Here is a 5,012-nt window from a genome sequence, read left to right on the forward strand (position 1 = left end):
GACCAGAGAGCAAGGAAGCATGATGCGACCGTTAAGAATCCAGAACTTGAGTTGGGACAACTAGTTTTAAAGAGAGATCACAGAAGGAAAGGTCGCCAAAAGATTCAAGATTTCTGGGACCCCACAGTGTTTAAAGTTGTAAGGTGCCCCAGTAATGGGAACGCTGTGTATGCTGTTGTTCCAGTAGAAGGTGATGGACCAGTGCGGAATATTCATAGGACAGAACTGCGACCAGTGCATGCTCCAGTTCCCGTGTTGGAAATGGATGGATTTGGGGCTTCCCAGTCAAAATACTGAACCTGATCCGGAGGGTCCTAACCATTCTTTTGTGTTTTTCCGTACTGTGACAGATTATCATCCCGATAACCCTGTGTTTCCTGCACATTCCTCATCGGAGGGTCAGCGGAGCGGATACGACCAGCCTGAAGTTACGGTCCAAAGTGAAACTGGACGGCAAGAAGAGTTGAGGAGAACTTCAAGAGTGACAGCAGGCCAGCATTCTAACCCACATCACTTGCCACGACCGAGTCGTCCGTTAGAAACGGGACGTCGACGAAATTTGAGGGGGAGATATGTGGCAGAGAGGTGGACACTAGGACCTGGGGAAGAATTGTGTGGGGCATGACTGGTAAGGGTGCTAGAATTAATAATCACACCAATTAAGACCAGGTGAAACAACATATTTAAAGTGAGACAAACGATCAGTAGACGAGAAGGTGAACGGGAAGCTGGGCTCTTTGTTTGTTCAGGGGTGAGCTGATTCAGTGTATAATGCAAACTGCTAAAACAAGGTAGTAATTGCTTTTATGGTTTTAGTTAGTATTTTTTAAGTGTAATGTTATGTTCCTTGTTTGCAGCATTTTGATTCTTCATGAGCGGGGCTGATGACTAATATCATTGGAAAGCACAAGTTACTAAAACAAGGTATTAGCCGAATCGATAGTTATTAAATTGTTTGTTTTATAAATGTACTAACGTGTGCATTTTTATTGTAGGACTGGCACCGATTGTTATCTGTTTAGAGTTTTGTTTCTTACTGTTTCTATCTAATATGAGGTTTTAATGAGTTCTTGAACTCGCGTAAAACAGTGTTTTAAGTGTGACAAGCAAATGTCGAGTGAGTCTCTCTTTGATGACATTTGTAGGGAAATGAGAATGGAATGAAGGATGAGAATGAAGGATTGCTGAATTGTTTGTTTAAATGTGTTTTTGTTTGTTCTTTTCCCAGGCGGTTGCACTTGAGGGACAGTGGGCGCACGTGTGGTGTTTACTTTCATTGGATGCAGTGGTTTGGTGTGAGGGTGTCACATAGAGGTAAATGCTGTGGTGAATTAATGGTTTGTTTTGAGTATTAATTTCTTCACTCCACTTGTACCTCAGTGTACTGCCTGGGTTGGTTTATTTTGTTCTGTTGATGACTAGGTGTCTTTTATATGTCTATAAGGCACTTGTTAAATAAAACTGCTCTGTAAAAGCGTTTATACCAAAGTCCTGACTGCTGGTTTATTTTATATACATGATTTACCTGTGAGCTCATTAAGTGGGCTAGGTTACATAACGTTGTGCATTGAAGAGTAACATAGACCATGCACTTTTTACATTGCATTGCATTGCACACCATAACTAGCTCCTTCCCATGTTCATTAAAGAGATAACGTGTTGTTGCATTGCATTGCACAAACGATCTAACGTTGTGCATTGAAGAGTAACATATAGGCTATCCACTTTTGCATTGCATTGCATTGCACACCAGAACTAACTCCTTCAAATGTTTATTAAAGAGATAACATTTTGCATTGCATTGCACAAACGTGCAATCGAAGAGTAACATAGACCATGCACCTTTTACATTGCATTGCATTGCATTGCACACCATAACTAGCTCCTTTCCATGTTCATTAAAGAGATACCATGTTGCATTGCATTGCACAAACGATCTAACGTTGTGCACTGAAGAATAATAGGCTATGCACTTTTTCCATTGCATTGCACACCAGAACTAACTCCTTCAAATGTTTATTAAAGAGATAACATTTTGCATTGCACAAACGATCTAAGGTTGTGCATTGAAGAGTAACATATAGGCTATGCAATTTTGCATTGCATTGCACACCAGAACTAACTCCTTCCCATGTTCATTAAAGAGATATAACATGTTGCATTCCATTGCACAAACGATCTAACGTTGTGCATTGATGAGTAACATATAGGCTATGCATTTTTTGCATTGCATTGCACACCAGAACTAACTCCTTCAGATGTTCATTAAGGAGATAACATGTTGCATTGCATTGCACAAACGATCTAACGTTGTGCACTGAAGAATAACATATAGGCTATGCATTTTTTGCATTGCATTGCATGACGCTCCAGAACTAACTCCTTCAAATGTTTATTAAAGAGATAACATTTTGCATTGCATTGCACAAACGATCTAAGGTTGTGCATCGAAGAGTAACATATAGGCTATGCACTTTTGCATTGCATTGCATTGCACACCAGAACTAACTCCTTCAAATATTTATTAAACGAGATAACATTTTGCATTGCATTGTGTCACGGTGTGACAAATAACAATCAGAAAAGAGATTAAAGCCCTTGTGAATGCAGTGTTATTTGGAGACCTCCTGTGGACACCCGTCTCATTGCACTGCGAATCTGTTGCTATGGCAGCGAGGCCAATTGCCCGATTGACAGCAGGTGTGGAATAATTACAGAGAGCGTTGTGAGAGGAACACGGATTCAGATGGGGCTTTAAAAAGAGAGAGGAAACAGACTGTGGGGTGGTTCTCCTCCCGTGAGATACTGTGTTTGTCGGCGGGTTGTTTTGGATTTGAGGCTGGGCTGTGAAGCGGGCGAAGATTGAAGCGGAAAGAAGAGAGTGAGGTATTTATCAACGAAAACCCAAGGAATATCGTCAGCAGTGGGGAAGACGCAAGGTGATGAGTATCGGATCCGTTGTTTATATGCACTAACACTGAAGTGGTGTTGAGAGTCTGAGAAGTGTGTGGCACGAGTGAATTAGTACACCGAGTGAATTGTTGATCTGTCTCCAACTTTTGCCCGCTCCTTGCTGAATGTGACGATCGCTGCACCCGTTTTCTGCTATCTCTGGAGAGAAGTTGAGCCCTTGCGAGAGACGAGAGTGATCTGGTGGAGAAAGACCGGTGGGTGAGTGCTGGCCCGAATGCACGGTGTGCGAGTGGAATGCAGTGCCTGAAGCGACGATTCACACGGTTTGTGTTATGGAGTGAAGTTCATCGTGTGGAGAAGTAATAGTAGTCTGCTGTGCACTCTCTCCTTACAGTCTTTCACTCGCCGTCTCCAAGGAAGGCTTTGATATATCCAGCGCCCAACTTACCAGTTTGAGACAGCCTGGCTCTGTTAATGCTGAATGTTTTCTATGCTGTTGTACTGTTAAACCCTGCTACATTGTTACAGTGTACAGCTGAAGTGGAGTGGCTCGCTTAAAGCATCCTCCCCGCCGGTGGTCTCCACACGCTCCTAACGAAAGCCGCTGCCCTGTTCAGAACGAGAAAAGGTATTGCAGCTGAATGTTTCATCTACTTTTGAATGGTTAAAGCCTGTTGCATTGTTACAGTGTACAGCTGAAGTGGAGTGACTCGCTTAAAGCATCCTTCCTGCCTGGTGGTCTCTACACGCTCCTATTGAAAGCCGTTGGCCTGTTCGGAACGAGAGAAGGTATTGCGGCTGAAGGTTTCATGTGCTGTTGAATAGTTAAACCCGGTTACCCGGTTACAGCGCACAGCCGAAGTGGAGCGCCTTGCTCAAAGCGTCCTCCCCGCCTGGTGGTCTCCACACGCCCTAATCGAAAGCCTCTGCCCTGTTCAGAAAGAGAGAAGGTAATTCAGCTGAACGTTTCATACACTGTTGAACAGTTAAACCTTGCTACATTGTTACCGTGCACAGCCGAAGTGGAGCGTCTCGCTTAAAGCATCCTCCCTGCCTGGTGGTCTCCACACGCCCTAATTGGAAGCCTCTGCCCTGTTCAGGAAGAGAGAAGGTACTTTAACGGAATGTTTCATATACTGTCGAACAGTTCAATCCTTGCTGTATCGTCACAGTGACCTACCTTCGGAGCAGCATCAGTGACTCGCTTCACCCTCGCACCTGAATACCTACTTGGTTCCAGCCCGAATGGGGTCCGTATAACCACGACCTCCTTGCGAGCCCTGTAAAGAGTACTTACCCAGTGACCTACCTGGATGGTGTGCGTCCTCCTCTGATCCCTCTCCGACGAGCTGCAGGGTGTCCACGAACGTTCATCCCGCTCCGGTCCAGGGGGCCCATCGGATCGCTTCTGGCGACGAGAAGGAAGATTTTAATTAGGACTTTTCGAATTATCTGCTTTTAACTCAAAGAAATTGTTATTCCTTTATCCGTTGTCTGCTTGGTCCTTGACACGCTCCTCGAGGTGGTACCCGGTCTCCAGGGGTGGGTGCAGTCTGGTTTGGCCCCCCCCCGACCTGTGACAATTGCACAAACGATCTAACTTTGTGCATTGAAGAATAACATATAGGCTTTGCACTTTTTGAATTGAATTGCATTGCACACCAGATCTAACGTTGTATATTGAAGAATAAAATATAGGCTATATGCATGCATTGTATTACATTGCACACCCGAACTAACTCCTTCCCATGTTCATTAAAGAGATAAGATATGTTATGCAACATTGCATTGCTTTGCACAAACGATCTAACATTGTGCATTGAAGAGTAACATACACCATGCAATTTTTGCATTGAATTGCACACCATAACTAACTCCTTCCCATGTTCATTAAAGAGATCCATTGCATTGCACAGATAACATAGGCTATGGACTTATTGCACTGTATCGCACACTAGAACTAATTCATTCCCATGTTTATTAAAGAGATAACAAATACATTGTTGCATTGCATTGCACAAACGATCTAACGTTGTGCATTGAAGAATAACCTACAGGCTATGCACTTGTGAAATATAGCAGACCACCTTTTTTAAATA

General features: G+C 43.6%; 1 long non-coding RNA gene across 1 annotated transcript; it reads left to right on the forward strand.

Moving 5' to 3' along the window:
* The first annotated feature begins 590 nt into the window (after nt 1–590).
* Nucleotides 591–1,331, forward strand: LOC307152682. The gene is made up of 3 exons (XR_013820031.1): nt 591–791; nt 858–924; nt 1,229–1,331. It is a non-coding gene; the product is annotated as an uncharacterized lncRNA (long non-coding RNA).
* Nucleotides 1,332–5,012: the final 3,681 nt, after the last annotated feature.

The sequence above is a fragment of the Squalius cephalus genome, assembly GCF_949319135.1.
Source record: "Squalius cephalus genome assembly, chromosome: 24".
In the NCBI taxonomy this organism is placed as follows: domain Eukaryota; kingdom Metazoa; phylum Chordata; class Actinopteri; order Cypriniformes; family Leuciscidae; genus Squalius; species Squalius cephalus.